Source organism: Urocitellus parryii, chromosome 1 (genome assembly GCF_045843805.1).
Source record: "Urocitellus parryii isolate mUroPar1 chromosome 1, mUroPar1.hap1, whole genome shotgun sequence".
Classification (NCBI taxonomy): domain Eukaryota; kingdom Metazoa; phylum Chordata; class Mammalia; order Rodentia; family Sciuridae; genus Urocitellus; species Urocitellus parryii.
The window spans coordinates 66,368,060-66,386,446 of record NC_135531.1 but is presented as its reverse complement, the minus strand read 5'-3'; positions in this window follow the sequence as shown (position 1 = coordinate 66,386,446).

Genomic DNA, 18,387 nt, shown 5'->3' with positions numbered 1-18,387 from the left:
TTGGTTGTTCAAGACATTACAAAGCTCATGATATATCATCTTTCATACATTTGACTCAGTTAGGTTATGAACTCCCATTTTTACCCCAAATACAAACTGCAGAATCACATCGGTTACACACTCATAAAAGCAACCATGAAGATCCTTGATTCTTTTTTTTTTTTAAAGAGAGAGAATTTTAATATTTATTTTCTTTAGTTTTTCGGCAGACACAACATCTTTGTTTGTATGTGGTGCTGAGGCTCGAACCTGGGTCTCAGGCATGCCAGGCGAGCACACTACCACTTGAGCCACATCCCCAGCTCTGACTTTTCTTCCTTCTCAAATCTAGGACAATAACTCCACAACGCATTTCTGTACAAAATCCCACATAACCAAATCTAGTTACTGTATAAGGGCAAGATCTTCCATCTTCTGAGGTGACAATTCAGACATGTAAAAGGATCCCCATCATCCAAGGTTGTCTGACTACAGGTTTGCTTTTATTTCTTAACAACGATATACATTTAAACAGCAATTTAAAAAAATTTTCTGGAAAATATTTCTTCACAATTATCCTTCTTAATGGTTTCACCCATAAGCTTCAAAATTGAAAATTTCCTTCCAGGCAAGGTGAGGGAAATATTTTGAAGTTGCTGCACTTTATGGTACATATAAAGTAATACTGTAAAGGACCAGTATAAAAATATTCTGAAATAATTACTAACTATCATGTCAGTAATTTTTGTTAGAAGATAAGCATAGACACCTGTTGGTCCACACATGTACTTATTTATAAGACACAGGATAGAAGGAACATGGAATCCAGGGTCAAACAGATCAGTGTTGCAACCCTGGCTTTGTCACCTTGGATATGTTACTGAACAACTCTGTTTTGACATTTTCTCTATTTTAAAGAATTTCTCTGAGGATTAAAGATAATATATGTAAAGTGCTTCATCAAATATTTCTGGCACATTAGTAGACATAATTATTTTTATAGGTTTAAAGACCATAATTTCTAATCCACACTTAGGAGGAAATGATTAATATCATGTTAGAGGAAAAGAACATCAAGAACTCACTGTAAATAATTTTGCTATAATTTTACTTTGTTGCTGGTCATCCTGTGGATCTTCAATTTCCTTTCTTAATAGTTTTGTAATCTGGAAAATACAGAACACTTTTTACAACTAGTGTGCTTTCCTTGCTAGGATACTAGAAAAGTTACATCATCCACATTGGCTAACATTTTAAAGTTTCAGAAAGGAGAGATGCTAAACATTAATTATACATAGTTACAAAATAGAATTGTCCTTGATGGAAAAGCTTTAAAAAATGAATTAGAAGGAGGAGGAAATTAACAGCAGAAAGGAAACTTTATATTTTGGCAAGCTCTGAAACATGGAAACATTATTCTTTCATGGTTTTCCATGAATTTGAGTCTCTTGACAGCTTCTCAATTATAGCTTCTAACTGTGGGCTTCAAAGCAATTCTACAGTTCAGTTCACCTTAGTCAATAATGTTTTCTGAATTCCCTTGAAGGAAAGAATTCCGACTGAGGGGCCCATTTCATTTTCCTCAGCATGATGCCTGATCCGAGAGTCTGTCACTCAGTTAGGTAGACCTGTTCTCACTTTGAATCCTCTTCCAGAGATTGGAGACTTGGACTGACTCTCTCCCATCTGCCACCTGACTTTGTGACTCTTCCTGCCTGTACCAGATGAAAACCCTTTATTGCGGAAGCTTTCCCAGATTAATACCAGACCCTTAATCTCATACTACCTCCTACGCAATGCTGTTAAACTTTAGTTTATAAATATGTGTATTGTTTGTGTTGAACTGAACCAAACTTTATTCTCTCCATGTTTAAAGATTATACTTAATTATAGGATCACAGAGTATCCAAGTTCAAAGGAGTTTTTGAGGTTTAGCCCAATCACCTTATTTTTCAGATTACAATAAATCAAAACTAAAACCCAGAAAAGCAAAATTACTATTACATAGTATCGTGAAAGGCAGTAGGTTTTGGAGTCAGAAAAATAAAACCTGGAGCTAGTTTGTGGCTCAGCAAATTGCTAGCTCTTTGGACTTGAGTAGATCATTGCACTTCTCTGTGCCTTATTTCATATTAATCTGCAACATGGGGCTCAATAAATATGGCAGCATTATTGATATTTTTCAGAAAGAATGTAAATACTTGCAAATTTAAGGTGCTCAATAAATGTTTACTGTTTGGCACTGTTCTAAGGTCACAGTTGACAAAATCAGACCAGAAACAGAGCCCAGAACCTCTTGAGTCCAAATTCAGAATTTATTCTTTCCATCTGGCTGATTTGATGCTTATTTAAACTGTACCACAATTCTTCAGCGCATCCAAAAGAGCACCAACCCCCTGAGAACATTCAGTCAATGTCTCTTGGGGATGGTTATTTCTCAGACAAATTAGAATTCTTTTGAGACAGGCAGGTAGGAGGGATTGTTATTGTTTCTTGCCTTGGGAAAAGATTTCATCAGTAAAGTAGCAATAAAAATGTTACCTCTATTAAGTGGAAATGATTAACACTCCTTTAGTTAGGCAACATTTTCCCACCCATGGCTGAATCCCAGCCTCACATGAACCAAGCCACACAGATGGGAAACTAGAAACCTAAAAAAAATAGCAACAAATTGGTTTGGTGAGTGGATGTGGTTGGAACCTTTCATCTGGTTTGTCTCAACTAGTGGTAGAAGTTATATGGGTTTGAATAAAGTTGAAAATCCAAGCAAAATGTTATGAATATGAAGCCACAGGTATCAAAGCTCAGAGAATCTGATGGAAAATGAACCAATGTAAACCAAAACATGAGGACATTACATACCTCCTTTTCTGAAAACCAAATTCTGGCAGGAAGGTACGCTTGTTGTAAGAAAGGAATATGCAGGCTTTCTAATTAATTATCACTTTAGTATTTATTTTTCAATGAGTCAGTGGGCTGGAATGATTAAAGCATATGTAGCTCAGAAACTCGGGCAGGAAGGAGCGAGCTGGGACTAAACACTGGTGCTAAATGTGCCCATATTGGCTGTCCCTTTGGAATTCAGCCTTGCCATGAATAAAAAAGTTTTCTGAAGCATAAGTACTTATGCAGCCTGCCAAATTGGCCCTCCACGTATTTGTGGTGATTGCTCAAAAATTGTAGTTCCAGATGGAAAGTGGAGGAAAATAAATCAGTATAGAAAATGGCACACATTGTGTACTTCCTTGGTAGAGGATCTTAACCACAAAGGCACTGATATTCCACCATGTCTTGCTTTAGTCCCCAGAAATAAGGTGTTTTGCATCAGAACAATGTCTGAGTTTGGGCATACTGACTTGTCAGGTCAGTGGGCAAAAGAAACTCTGCTGGTGTGTTAGATTGAACAGAAGGCAGAGTAGCTATTATAAATTACAGAATGACAAATGAAAACTCTTTCTCATACATTGTAACCACTCTTTCTTCATCTTCAAAGGATTCATCCCTATGGGATCTTTGAGACCAAATAAATCAACAGGTACTTTGGATCTGGTGTTTCAACTCACTAGGGAAACTGGAAGATATTTTGTTACAGATCACTTTTTAAAAAGCTTCTGTGTGGCTATAAAACAGCAGTTTCTCAAAGCCTTGAAAAAAATCTGAAGTTGTTTTTAAAATTAAGAAATATCCAAACTAAAAAATTTAATTTTTATGTTTAATTATAATGAATGCTTATAATTCATGGTATAAAACATATCCATATATAAACTGTTACTTTAAAGTAGATTTGCCTTAATTGCAAATACCTAGGAAAAAATAGTCACCTGGATGACTTAAAGCTCTTGTGTTTGGTTCAACAGTATAAATTCACACAGACACACATATAAAGAAGTTTGACCATTTAAGAATGACTAGTTAAAAATATCTTGCTGAACTAGTAATTTTGAATCATTTATAGAAAGTAATACATAATGAACTTCAAATTTTAGGTGAGAACTAAGAGTAAATAGGAAGAGGAGCTATAGATGGATTGATTCTTCTTTTTAAAAATACCTTTTATTTTATGAATTTATTTTCATGTGGTGCTCAGGATCGAACCCAGGGTCTCTCTTGTACTAGGCAAGCGCTCTACCACTGAGCTACAAACCAAATCCTGTAGATGGATTTATTCTTGAAAGGAAAAGGGCCCTGGAGAAATATGGCTTGCACAATAGTGGTTCCTATATAACTGTGTCTTCCTGTCCTGTTGTGGGATAGGGAGAATGTGGGGTGGAAGTTCTCTTTGGACATTGAAGGTACAAAGATTTTCATTTCTTGGGGGTAAACAGGCAACAAGCAGAAGTTAAGTCCTTTTCAAAGCAATTAAAATACATTGATCATTAAATGTTGTTGGTGGCCAAATCAATGTCTTTCATACTAAGCAGGGCAACCCTGAAGTGATAAGCTGTAAATCCTGACTGGAGTTAATATCATATTTCTTTTGAACACGCAAACAGGTGAAGTCCAAGTTGAAAATGGTTTTTATTTAGACCACACTGCAAATATCAAAACAGATACTGGCAGTATTAGATGAATAATTGTCATTGTCCCCAGGACTCTACTTCAAGTACACTAAAGAATAGAGGACTATACATTAAATGGTCCTGACTGCTGTCACATTACTTGGCTAGGCAGTTTTGGACTTGAAATAGAGAATGGGTTCTAGGTCTTCCATATGATTTTTAAATAGCACCTGAATGATGCTTTTAAAATATATTAACATGTCCAGACACACATTTCAAGATGGTGACTTGAAAATATGCTATAGTCTCCCATTCTGTATCATTCAGCAATCATCACGAAAGCAAACCATTCTAGATCCTTTAAAGGAAGGAATTTTAACACATACTAGTTACCACATGATGGAAATGCAGAGGAGAAAATAGACAATGAGAGAAATAAAAGATATAAGCCATCAGGATGTCACTGTTCCTATGCTTTCATAACAACGTGGAACATAGGGCCATCCAATTTGTTCCAGCCTTTGCCAAGGACTCTAAAAGGAGTCAGGGAGTGGGTGCTGAAGACATAGAGAAAAAGAGAGCCATTGCTGAGATGCCAAAAGAAACAAGAGAGAGGGAAGAAAATACCCTGGCTTTCTGCCTCTTTCTATATTCTACTCTCTGCCAGTGTCTGTTATTTGCAAACTGACCCAGAAGTAAGTAGACAGGGAGATCTAGAAATTGAAGTTGCTGAAATATGAAGCAGAGATGAGAAAAGAGCAAACTGAGATTCAATCCTTCATTGAACCTCTAAAAATATATGCACAGCATGCACAAGTATATAACTGCTCTTAAAAATAAGATACACAATTCAGAAGACCAAAACCTGCAATGAATTCATGAATATTAGACAGAGGATGGGATCAAATTGAATGAGAAATTATAGATCAGAACGTGTGTAGGAGAGTACAAATGGTGAGCCACAGAGTTAGAGAAAGCCGCACATTGGGGCTGAGGGATTGGACAGGATCACTCTTTGGAATTCATTAGTAGGCGGCAACAATGCACACTGAGCTCAGTTCATCTTCCTACTATGAACCACAAAACTTAGGAAGTCTGCCTCTAATTGGAAACAATACAAATGGGCACCCTGGTTGAAAAGAAAGGGCAGTGCTTCTGATGGTACTGTTTGCTTAGCCAAACGGCTAACTCCCCTTATCATGAAAACAGTTGCTGCCCAATGGCATGTCTTTCCCCTCCCATTTCCTTCCTGAAAACAGCATGGTGTGCAAGCTCAGCCATTCTTCCTTCTTTCTCCCAAGGAAACTACAAAAACAGATGCTTCAGGTAACCTAATGAGGACTCCCAATAATAAAAATAAATGCACAACCCCAAAATATAATACACTTAAGGAATACCACAAGCATAATGAGGGGTACGACTCTCAATACCAAAAGAAACAGAGTGACCAGTATACAATTTAAAAATGTATACAATTAACATAACAATTAAAGAAGGCTCTCATGTCCATGAAATTAAAATAGGTAGTTATGATACTAAAAAGACAGATAGACCCAACTGTATCATTATTCAAAATGAATATCAAGGAGGAAGAATGGAAAAGAAGTTCACTTTGGCCAGAGTACAAGGTTAGTATTTTTTTCAATAACTATTCTCCTTTTAAAAGTAAAAACTTTCCATTTAAATTATTTGTTTTAATGAGACACTAAAAGCATTTATATATTTGGTCAGAAGAGTCAAACTGAGTAAGACAATAGGAAATATAACTCCTACTTTTCTGGTAGAAGCAATGATAATATAAAATCCATTAAAATTATATACTTTCACTTAATACATTAAAAAATTGAATACCATCCTTCTGAAAAATTACTTTTTTTTGTAGCATATTTTGCCTTCAATGCTGTTTCTTAGTGACCTCTCAGAGATGTGTGTTTGTGTATATGTATGCCCAAGTGTGGGTCTCAGAGTTAGATGTATAGACGAAGGTCCCCATTCTGTCATAAATTTTATTGAAAGCTCCCCAAGACATTATGGGAGCTCAGAGCTTTGCAGCTTAGATTACTAGTTATAAGAAAAGTTTTGAAGTAAATGCATATGACATCCAGAGAGATTTTATTTTATTTTATTTTTTGGTACTGAGGATTGAACCCAGGGACACTTTACTACTGAGCTACATCTCCAGTCTTTTTTATTTTTTATGTTGAGACAGGGTCTCACTAAGTTGCTTAGGGCTTCCCTAAGTTGCTGAGGCTCACCTTGAACTTGCAATCCTCCTGCCTCAGCCTCTTGAATCACTGGAATTATAGTTATGCATCACCATGAACAGCCACAGAGAAGTCTTGGTAGAATTTGTAATCTGGATTTCCCTTCTACTATCCCAGAGGTTGTTAAAGTTCAATCCCCATTTTTTACTCACTTCTAAACTGGTAGGCACTATTATAACTCCAATTATAAGAGTAAAACATATGGTATTTATAAGAGTTTAAAAGTTAAGTTTTACTGTATTTTTACATTTGCATGTACATTCACATTTTAAGACACATTGTTTTATCATTGTTGAAATCACAAGGCATCTTATAATTGATGGCATGTCAACTTTGTAACTTTCTTTTGTGTGTGTGTGGTATTCAGGGATTGAACCCAGAGCAACTCTATTATCAAGTCCCATCCCCAGTCCTTTTTATTTTTTTATTTTGAGGCAGTCAGGCTGGCCCTGAACCTGTGATCATCCTTCCTAGTTGCTGGGATTAGAGGCATGTGTGCCACTGGGCTAAGACTTCTTTTTTCTTAGTGATACATAAATGATGATGCATTTAACAATCAATGCCATTTCAGACTCAATGAAAATTTGATTTTATTGATATGTTTATTCTTACTAATACAGCAAATATGATTTTTTTTGTACCAGAGATTGAACTCAGGGACACTCAGCCACTGAGCCACATCCCCAGCCCTATTTTATATTTTATTTAGAGAAAGGGTCTCACTGAGTTGCTTAGTGCCTCACTTTTGCTGAGGCAAAGCTTTGAACTCGAGATCCTCCTGCCTCAGCCTCGCAAGCAGCTGGGATTACAGGCGTGCAGCACTGCTCTAGGCTTTGACTATTTATCTTGATGACTATTTTACCTATCATCCATTGTCTATTGAATGAGTGTGTTTTTATATGTGGGTGTATTTGTATGCTAACAATTTCTTTTTTAATAGTAAAAACTCCCAGATGCTTATGTTATAGAATGTTATACAGTTGTACTTCCAGAGAAGTTTTTAGAAACAATGCAGATATCTGAATTCTTCTGAGGCTCTAGTTTTTGATGTATCTGAGAATCTGCACTTTTAGAAAGCTCCAGGGCTGATTCTGATGATCAGAAAGGTTTTAAGAACCATGAAACAGATATGCAGAGCAAAAGAATGTCTATCTTCTTTATAAGAGGCATATTAAAAATATTTCAATATTTAAATATCACTGTCTTAAGGTAAGGAAAGTCTATCAAATATTTTCTTTCATGTCTAAAATTTCTATTGTTTTATAAAAGCCATCAATATTGGATCTTCAACCAATTTTCCTAGTATTAAGTCAACTTTATGATCCAAAAAGTATTTGAAGATTCATGTTAGTGACTAGTAAAAGTTGAAATAGAATTTTAACTATGGAAAACTGTATTAATTTCCATTGAGACTTGAAAATCAATTGAATTCAATTTAGTGTTCATTTTCTGTTGACTCCATGATTTATGGCATATTTATTTTATCAGATATTATGGAATTCTATGTTTCTGAAATACTGATTTTTATTTATTTATTTTGATAGGCTTCATTGCACATGAGGAAGCATGATTTAATGGAATAAGTCACGAATCACAGGATACCTCCAATTAACTGCACAGCATTAGTCAGGTCACTTAATTTCTTTTGTCCCCAATTTTCCCATCTGTAAAATAATTAATTAGGATTAGATGATGCCTAAGGTTTCTTCCACCACTAACATTATATGGTTTCTGTAGCTTAAATGGAAGTAAAGACATATATTCACAGCTTATTGGCAGGAACAAATTAATTCTCAATGTGAAGTTAAAAGACTTTGCTATTGGTGACCTTGAATTGTGATAATTTACTGCACTACTAAATGAATCTTGGGGAAATAATTTCAAGTGAACTGAACTTGAGAAAGAACAGGAAATTAGAGAAATCTAGAAACTAACTTGAATGAGTTTTAAAAATTAAATTATTTCTACAAGACAATTAAGCATGGAAGTTATTTTTTTTAAAGGAATTTGAAGAAAATTCTTAGTTAAGTAAAACAAAACAAAAATTACATTTAGATATAAAAGTGAAAATGGTTATATCCACTAGAAAGATATCATTTCCAAGTAACAGAAAAGCCTACTCAAATAAAGAAAAATTTTATTGGCATATATAACTATTAGTTCAGCAGCAGTTAGAAATATTAACCTAAAGTACTAAAGGAAAGACAGTGTAAATAAACTTGATCTAACACGTGGGACAATAATAGCAGAGAAAAAGAGGTAGAAGGTGTGAGTCAAAACACACAGACTGAAATTTCCAGTGGCCATATGATGGTCATTCTGAAACAGCTTCCAATGAGAGCAAGATAGAAAGGTAATTCTCAACAGCAGTTATGTCAGTGAAAAATACAAACCTTAATGCCTCAAAATTGCACTTAAACAATTACTGTCCCTAAAATTAGAGAACTGAGAGTTCCTTGCAAAATGACTTGTAAGGTCATGGCTGGAACATGATGCTTTGTTTCAGGCATGCCATACAGTTCAGAAAAAATGACTGGCTAATTTTATGAGCCAGTGAAGAAAACTCAGAAGGAAATTGAAAAAAAAAATGAGTTGTGAGGAAAGATAAAAAGAATAATGAAACAATAACTGTTGGGGAAACCTTTCTAGTTGTAAGAGCAGTTAATTTTCCCAAGAAAGTGATAGAAATCTCAATATTTGGGGACCTTCAAATGAAATTGAATATCTAATTTGTCTAAGACCAGGAAAACATACAATAGGCATGTAATAAATGTATGTTGGATAAAATGAAATTGTATAAATAATTGTGTTTGCTAACTTGCGAAATGTGGATTGAGTTCCTGCTGAGTCCTCTTCTAGGAGTTTGGAATATATTAGTAAACAAAAAAGGCCAAAGCTGCTACCTTTTGGGAGTTTATGCTCTTTATCTTTCAAAATAAATGTAATTTGTAATCTCAGAGTTCCCTTGGATGCAGATAATATGAGGCAATATTAATTTCCTATAGGCTGGAAAATTAAGTTCTTTTTTTTTTTTTTAGTTGCAATCCCCAGAGCTTAATTAAATTAATACAATTTATATGAAGCTTTGAAAGTAGACATAAAAGCAAAAACCTGACAATTGTCAAATTTAAATATCCATAATCATCTGAGTGTTGAAACATTCTAGTATTTCATTTTAAATTTCTTGCAGGTTCATTGCACTTTTGAAATTCTCTTTTTATATCTATTTTTTAGTGGTAGTTGGATGCCACAGTCTTGGCTGGGCACAAGATCACGAGCCACTCACACTTGTAGATTCAAACAGCAATTCTTTATTCCCCAACTCACACCGGCCTCTACACACACGTTCTGGTCGAATCTCCAATATGCCGCTGCCCCAAATCACCTACTCCATGAGGCTTTTTTCCAAATCCCATTTGAATCTCACGAGAACTCAACGGGAACAAGCAGCAGGAACACCCTATTCCCAGCAACAATAATCTTCAACCTCCAACTTCCCTAAAACCCCTATTGTCTTAAACCAGAACGCCTTAAACTTGTCTTAAACCAGGAACGCCCTAAACCCAAATTATCTTAAACCCGGATACTTCCTAAAATCTGCAGGATACACCTTAATCCTGGATCCACCCTGGTCATTGAGCAGGGTCACCTTTCTCAAACACACATGCAAGGCACAGCAAATTTCCAAGGCAAGTCCATTTAACATGGGGTACGCTGGCAAGGAAATATCGATGCGTCATTCCTACTTGGCAATGGCCCTCAGCAGTTGGATATAATACCTTTATTTTATTTATTTATTTTTTTATGTGGTGCTGAGGATCGAACGTGCTAGGTGAGTGCTCTACCACTGAGCCATAACCCCAGCCCATGAAAGTCTTTATTGATACTTTAAGGTGTAGCATTTTGCATTAGTGGTGGATCAGGTGGTAGTGTCTTTGCTCATGGTCTCAGTTCCTGCTCTTCTCCTTTGCAGAGGCTGCACAGTATAACACTCCTGAATGGACGTATGTAATCAAGTCCAACATAATGTTATGAGGTTAAAAATATTATTTGTGTAATACTGGAGACAGAATTCCTTAGTAAGAAAACTATATTTTTTGGGGAAAATAATCTTGATAATTTTACTTGGAAGTTCTAAGTTCATTCCAAGGGATATGAGTAAGGATTGCTTGTTATTCCAGAGAGGTCAGAGCAAAGGAAGAAGAGAGTGGGTGCGATACATCTAGTCAATTGACAGAATGAAATGCGACCTCTTCCCATGACCTTCTGAAACTTCAGGAAAGTTTTAGTATGCGTGAAATTGTTGGCTTGAATTGAACTTTTGTGGAAATCAGCTAAGAAGCTGAATTTTGGATCTAGATCAGAAGAGACTGAAACAAGGCAGTGCATATAGTCTCAGAGAGAAGATCTCAGTGTGAATTTTCAGAGAGAAGATCTCAGTGTGAATTTTCTGAAATTGGTGGAAAGCATGAAAACTCCTGGTCATGAAAATTGAGAGTTTATTCGAAGTGTGCCTAAATCTTGTGACAGGAGAACATAGGTGGCTGCAGGGAGATATGTTGATTGCTTGATGGCTGCAAGTGAAGGCAGGAAGATATCCAGCTGATATCTGGGTTACAATAATTACAAATAAAACTAGCATTACATCTCTTCTCCACTCCTGGGCAAATCTATCTTTCAACTAATCCAACCAACTGCACCTCTGGTTCCTAGGCTAAGAATTTGTGTCGGTGCCTGAAATGTGGTGATAGAAACTCGTGACCCTTTCATATTTTCTTGGGGATTGATAATAGCACTTCACATTTATTGAGAAGTTACTATACATCAAGTATGTTAACATCTTTTAAGAAATAGCTTTATTAATCCTTATTTCAACCTGGGAGGTAGGTACTGCTTTAATTTTAAAGACGAGGAACTGAGATTTATAAAAGTTAATTAGGTTTGCCAAGACCACACAACTAGAAAGTGGTGAAACATATTTTTTGTTTATTTTCTTGAGGTGGGGACTTGAACTCTGGCAGTCTAACTACAAAATCTGGATTCTTAGAGGCCATGTTTATTAATTGCATATCCTGTATATGCTCCACTTGCTACTGCAGTATGTCTTCATTGTAAATCACACATTATCATGAACAGCCCTTCAGTTATTATGATCATGTTTTTTTTTAAATGATCTTCATGTAGAAAAACTGGAAAGTTCTATTTTTGATGTGTTCATTGTTTAGACTCCTAAATAAATAATCTGTATTTTCACATGCATGTGGATGCTGTTGTAATCTTTTAAAATAAAACATTTATCCCCAAATCAGTGAATTTATAATAGCTCTCTAACATTATATCTTTCTTTAACAACTGTTACATAGAATTCTCCTGATTCTTTTTTCCCTCAATTTTAATTTATTTATTCTTGATTGAAAGAGGTCTTAGAGTTGAGGAGTTGCAAACCACTCTGGAAGGGATTTGGTGCCCGTGCAGTAAACCAAGGAGACTCTTAATACTTGCAGGTTTCACCCATCACTAAATCCCCAAAGTTGTGTCTTTGGAAGCATAAGTTGTCTCTTGTAAATTAAAGCCTTTTGTTGAAGAATTTCACTTCTTCTACTAAATTTTCTTCACACTTAAAACTTTAAAAAAGAAAACATGTTAAGTTCCTATCAGAGAAAAATCAATTAACTTCTCCTGAACCTATTCAATGTTCAGCATCCCAGATGAAAGTGAACACATTCACTAACCTGAACCAATGAAATTAATAAAAACCAAACTAAACCAAAAGAAATCCACTCATCACCTTCTGAAGAGAATAACTATGATTCAAAATTAGGTAATTTGAGGATTAAGTTTTGTCAGTTTCCTCTTGTACCTTTCTTTAGAGGGAAACGTAAATGCATAACTAATGCCCCACATATTTACAATAAGGACTAATACATTTTAATCCTTGGACAATGAAAACTGCTTTAGTGTACAGTTTTCCTGCCTTAATCTATTTGACTAAGCACTCAAGAGACTTTTCTGTTCCACTTTTACCTCCACTTGCAGGTAACTGCTTTGACATGAAAATCCAGCTATCTGCATTTATCTAGTCTCAATATAGAAGCATCAGCAAATTTAGGGCAACAGATTGAAGATAAAATGTGCTAAGTAGAAAATAATTTATGAAAGATTTTTTAATATAATGCAACTGAATTTTTTCCTAACAATTGTTGCAGTTTTTATATAATTATAAGAGCAAAACATGCCTTATATAAAAAAAATCAAAAAATACATAAAGGTATTTTTAAAAGATAAAATTTTTAGTAATTCCAGCACCCAATGACAATCATTATTATATTGGCATATATCCAATTTTTTAAAAACTGCACACACATACACACACAGAGATATGCACAGGTAAATAAAGGATTGCAAAAATTGCTTTTATGGAAAAATATTAATAATTTGAAAAGTCACTCTGCTATCATATGCTAGATTATTTTGGGATGACTATCAACTGAGGATGATAAACTTTCCAGGCAATTGACACTTTATTTTGTAAATTATGCTCAGGAAAATGTACAGAGGCACCCACTGTGGATTGTTCCCCAGCTCAGGCTACAGGAGGTCATGGTGAGAAGCTCCTTGTCCCATAGGCCTGGAAGAAAGGCCAGCATTGTCCGTGTGCCCATGGGTTATGCTCTGTAGCATGACTAAGAACAGTTTGTGTCTAATGTAGCACACTGTTTTCCCTTTCTATGTTTTTCCCTACTGTTTTCTTTTTTAATTTTGTTTTTTAGTTGTAAATGGACACAATATCTTTATTTATTTTTTTATGTGGTGCTGAGGATCGAACCCAGTGCCTCACATATGTGAGCCAAGTCCTCCACCACTGAGATAAAATCCCAGTCCATCCTTGCTGTTTTCTACATTTCCTCTTTCCTTCATGTTGGGCCTCGTGGAACACAGCGCTAACCCAGAAGGAAAACAACTTCTGGTAGGAACTCCTTTCTTGGCCTCCATGACTACCTTCATCTGGTTTTCTTTATTTCTCTGTTCTTTCTTTTCCAGTTTTTACTAGATACCTTTCCTCTATGGCCCTTGATAATGACACTTTTCCTTGTTTGTTTATAGCTCTTCTCTTTTTTTTCAGGTATTTTCCTTTTCAGTCTTTTTCTTTTACTACCATCCTAAGCCTTTAAATACTGCTTTTAAACAATTATTTCCAAATATGTATCTCAAATATCTACTCTGTTGTGCTGTAAGACTATACTTCCAACTGCCTGCTGAAAATCTTTTATCTATTTTAACTTGATTCTCCCTGGAAAGTAGAATCTGAGTCAAGATAGTTTATTTGGGGATGTGGTTCCAGGGCATAAGAGTTAGAAACCCAGAGGAGTGGAAAAAGGAAAGAAGAAAGGCTGTTCTAAGGGTGTTGTATCACACTGGTCTTCTTAAGAAGCCTTCTTTTCCATATTTGAATCAATAATGCCTAATAAAGAGGCTACGTTTTGGGAAGCCCCCCCATATATTAGTTTGATTTATTGAATTAAAATTGAGGAAATTTTCATTTCCTCCTAGATACAGTACTCCTGGTTTATCTTTAAACTATTAACTATTAGTGGCAATTACCATGTGCAAGCTTTAAACACTATGCCCCACCTCATGTATCCAATGATGCTGTGAACCTCTGATGTTCAATATATCACAGATTCTACATGTTTCTTGTCAATGACAAAAAAAACCCACAAAACTTCACAACTTTCTTCACTTTTACTCTTTAAGGCAATTTATTTTGAAGCACACTATGATAAGAAACAAAGGGAACTAAGCAGTTTAGAAATAGCTATCATGGTTTTCATGCTGATTTGGACATGTACATCTTGAGGAGGTGAAACCAAAAGTGATTTTCAAACATTTAATTTAACATTGATTTTCAAACAGATTCCCATGGCCACTGATCATTCAAAAAAGACTCCAGCTACAAGGCTGGAGGAAGGTTCGTGAGGCTTCCTACTTAGCTAGATAGAGCTTAACCCTTCCATTTTGCTCAATCACAGGAAGTCACTATAGTCCCAGGGGAGAGACTGTGAATGATATAGATGTTGGGAAGGAGGGCGTAGAGAGTGGCTTTTTGTGCAGGTGTTGTGAGAAATCAATCTGTTTATAAAATTTGGCAATGAGTTTCCTTTGAAAATATTTCCATGTCTTGTTATACTAGGAATCTGCACAGAAGAAACATTGGACTGGAAACTGGATGAGTGCTAGACTTGGCTTTATCATATTTTGTTGCATAAACTTGGACAAGTAACTTAAGCACTTTGAGTATTAATCTCCTGTTTGGAAAATGGTAACCAGCCCTGTTCATCTCATGGAGCTGCTGTGAAGACTAGACAAGAGGATATATTTGAAAGTATTTTGAAAACTCCAAAAAACACTAGAGAAATTTAATGCAATGTTATTATGCCACCCAATTTCTCAATATAATAATTATTATTTTAATTTTTAGAACCTAAAACCTACTCTATTTTGAATTAAATTCTCAAGATAATATGATTATTTCTGATGTTTCTATTATATATAGAAATATTTACTCTTGAAACTAATTCATTCAAAATATTTTATATTTCTTTTAATGAATTGGTTTTGGCAGAATACTTTCTTTCTTAAAATCTTGGTTTATAGTATTTGGTTGCACTTAGAATAGCTCAATAAATTTAAAAAATTATAAAAAGAACACAGCATATGAAAAGTGCTCAGACCTGAATGTAATTCTACACTAAACTACCATAAAATGATGAGATGTTCTTGAACTTCAGTGACACCCATTTGTAATCACTCAGGAAAGGACAGACAGAAGATATGATGCTAGTCAAAAACATGAAGAGTATTTCGGATTCTCCAAGTTTTAATGAAATGGGTATTGACTTGCATATATGAATTTATCCCTTCATAGTCTTTAATTGTTAAGTTCCTAAGAACTTTAGACTAAGAGATATTTAGCCTGTTTTTTCTTTAAGTTGCATGAAAGATTCCATGATCTTCCACACCTTGTTTCTCTCACAAGAAACAAGTGAAATCTGTGATATTAAACATCAGAGATGTACAGTATCAATATTGAACACCTGAGCTGAGGTATATCATTTAATGTTTACATTTCATGGTTGTCAATAATTGATAGTTTGTAAATGAAAACGGACTAAGTGTGTCAAAGGGAATAAAAGACAGTTTTTAATTCAGATTGTATTATATGATATTCTTACACATACTATGGAGGAGCAGTAGTATGATTTTAAATAAAGATGTGTATATTTTAAAAATCCTTACATTTTTGAAGGATTACTACTCTAACAAAACAGTAATAAACAGAATATTTAAAACAAAGAAGCTACAATTGCTTTGTAATATTGAAAATAATTACCTACCTTTGCAAAAGAAAACATATTTCCAAATGCCTTTGTGGGTTAATTTTATGTTATACATGTCAACAGCCGAAAGAAAGCTCATAGACTCCTTATATTTCTTTGAAGACCCACAGTTTATCACTCTTTCTTTGACATGTAGTCATTATGTTGTTTATGAAAGTCAACTGAAGCTCCATAGGAGGTGTCCAAAAGATTTCATAGTAAGGTATAAAAGCTTCTTCCTAAGGAAATTACCTCAAAAGCATGCAATTTACTAACCCCTAGAGACATTTCTTTCTGTAAATAGCTCCTAGAGAGCTCTCCTTATGTTAATTATAGCTGAAACTGGACTTAAGTATATCTGGAAAATGCTGTAAAATTACTTCAAAACTTTCCTTCTTACAAAGGCATATGTATTTATCAATTTTCGATGCTTTTACAATCTGTACTGTAGTAAGATTATCTTCAAATTCTGCATGAAAAGCTGTGAATCCACATCATGTACCAGATACAATGCCAGCTGAGAATAATGGGCAGATATCTATAAATGAAACAATAATATTTTTTCTCAATTTGGACATGCCTTTGAAAGACTTATTCATAGATTTCATGCATTTTTTTATGCTAAACAGAATTAAAAAGTCAAGTTTAAAATATTTTTTACTTCTGCCATCCAAACTTTGTCAACAAAGACTTTGACCTGTTGTCAATTTGGTGAAACTGATACTTTTTTTCCCAATCCCTTATGCTAAGAAATAATTACAAATACCATGACCAAACCTGAGGGAAGCTAGTCACTAAAGGAGACATCTATCCAAGTTGACAGACAACTCAGTCTTCATCTTTGAACCACTGCCTGTGGGTTCACTGCAGTTTAAAAGTTGTAAAATATGTTGTTTTTGTCCACTTTGCCCTGACTTTAGCCGAAAGAAAACAAATATATAATCCCAAAGATAAAGCTTCTTCCAATGAGTGTGGGATTTTAGGCTACAATTGCATTTGGGATGTCAGGATCTCCTGCCAGAACCAGATAGTTTCCTGCATTGTTAACCTTTCATCTGGAGACAACCTTTCTTTGGTTGATCTTTTTTTTTTTTCTTTCTTTTTCGTCCTTGCAGATGTTGAAAGGGCTTTTAGGTCAGATGCAAATATAGATGCATTACCACTGACAGGCCTGTCAGTCTTCTCCTGTTTAAAATGCTTTTTGGCACTTAGGGTTTTGAGACTCATAATCATGCCTTTTCACCTTAAATTATAAAATCCTTTCATGATGGTTACTGGCTTTTCTGCAGAAACCTGAGGCAGTGAAGTCTGAAGTTCCTGCTTAAGGCTGTGAGCATAGAAAGTCTATAACAAAAGGTACTAAAATCTACTGCAAAACAGATTATTTTTATCCAGGAAATAGTCCCAGGAAGAATTCATAAAGACCACACTGAAGTAAACTTAAGTGTTTCTCAAGTTAAGTTGTGTTTATCTGTCTCCCCAAACAGCTTCTATGGATCTGAAACAGTTGCCTAGCACAATAAATCTCTGCAGACTGCATTGTTGAAGCAGACACTGTGACTGTGGAAATAAATTATCATGATTTATATTTACAATTCTGAATTTTTTTGTAAATGGAAGAAAACCTGGGACTATTTCTATAGTGCTTAGAAACTACAATCATATTGCAAGTTGTTACAAAGCAATTATTTACATAAATCTTTTCTTGATTATTTTTTTCCTTCTTATCTTGCTAATATTTATTTTGACTACTTTGCAGGGTGACTTTAACTTCAACCAGGAGGATAACTCGGCAGAATGAATGGTACCACCCAGGTAGTTCCTAATAACAAAACTGTTGAGTGTTTGTCTCTTCTTTCTTTTAGTATTTCTCATTTGTAAATTATGAAAATTATGTATCATTCGCATAATTTGAGCTACAAACTCCAAGTATCCAAGAACAGTTGGTAGGTGAACACAAGATCAGTTGCATTCATAAATATTTTATTGTTTTCCAAATATCTATTTGGAATTAGATTTGATATTCTTATTGGGAATGAGTAACTTGAAGCTTGCCTGTACTAGAGTAATTTTTCAAAAAGAGGCAAAGTAAAATTGCCTATAATAATTCCCTCAAGTATTTATAAAATCCAAATCTGATTCTTGCCAAATGGTTAGTGTTTACAGTTATTTTTGTGTTAAGGTGTCTACCCACACCCAAACAGAATTAGACTCTTTATTGGTCTAATTCAGTTCTCAGACTGTGATCTCAGGACAAGTCTCACGTGA